We start from the raw sequence: 1,404 nt of genomic DNA, 5'->3' as shown, positions 1-1,404 counted from the left end.
GTTTACTTATTTTAATTTAAGACATGTTTTATTTTAATTAAGTTTAAAACTTTTTTATTTAATGTAAAATTATATTTTGTTTTAATGTACTTTCAAATTCTTCAGTTGCTGAATGTGCTGCATAGTTTTCATAAATTGCATAGTTCAGAATAGCTATAATTGTACCAGATGGTTGCATTCAGTTAAGTTGGACTAGACTGTAATACAAACCGTTCAAGTTTGTCAACAATAAAACTGACTGAAATGAGAGAAAGACTGAGTGTGACACTTTGATATTAGATAAAATGAATATTGATAAAGTTTACTTTTATGTATAGAATCTGAATATCGCAAAATATTTTAAAAAATTGCAATAATATCGTATCGTGCGTTAAATATTGTAAATATTGTGATATCGTATCGTGGGATGCATGGTGATTCCCACCTCTAGTATGTGATAGTGGTGATGCAGAGCTACTGTTAAATGTAATTACATTCAAGCAATTCTATCTTAAACAAGTCGTTTGTTATTTGATATATGTTAAGTATTAATATTATAATTTGTAGTTAAATATTATCACAGAGTGTCAGAGTAAGAGACATTTGAGCTCTTCCCACTCTTTTTTATAATGTTTGACTTACTGCCAGTCTGTACCAGTTCTCCTAGTTTGACTTTAAGTTGGGGTCTATGTTTAGAATACTAATATGTTCACAGTTTTTCCCAGTTAAAAAGCATATGAAGCATATGAGCTGATCATTACTGCACTAAAGAGCGCCAAATCCAAATGTTCTACTTTTAAATTGTATTTTACAAATCACAAAAAAATCACTAAAATTAACCCTTTGACTCTCAAATAGTTAATGAATGTTAAGGATTACAGTTAATACAGCTCTAAGGGACATTTGTTAAAAATTGCTATTATATTTGTTTAAAAGCTCCACACAAACAATGCTTACATGCTGAATCACCTTATAATAAACTTAAAATCAACCCAAAACCCTTCTAAAGATATTTCAGTGATCTCTTTAAGGCTGTTATTGAGCTGCTCTATTGATGATTAGTCTAAGATATCACTGCATGAGGTTAATACTGTAGTGAAACTCTTTAAAATCAAAATTTGTGCAATTCAGCCATATCTGTTCCTGGTAATGTAATTAAATCTGTAAGATTATGGGAATCAATTTGTGAACAAATTTAGTTTTGATTTGGCTTTGAGTGGATTTTTAGTGAGCTCTTGTTTCTGAGAGTCACTGTGTATCTTGATGAAAGGGAACATTTACTGCCCATGGAAGAGCATAGTTTTCCCTCTAAACGTTATCATGTCATGATAACCTTTTATAGGGACAACAAAGATGTGTTTCCTGTAAAAGTTAATGCAAGTGGTCTGTAATGTGTGTCAACACTTATGTTACCTCATAGACCAG

This window comes from Diplotaxodon limnothrissa, linkage group LG1 (genome assembly GCF_057381915.1).
Source record: "Diplotaxodon limnothrissa isolate DT_005_m linkage group LG1, D_limnothrissa_male_GT1.1, whole genome shotgun sequence".
Taxonomy (NCBI): domain Eukaryota; kingdom Metazoa; phylum Chordata; class Actinopteri; order Cichliformes; family Cichlidae; genus Diplotaxodon; species Diplotaxodon limnothrissa.
This window is presented reverse-complemented; position numbering follows the sequence as displayed.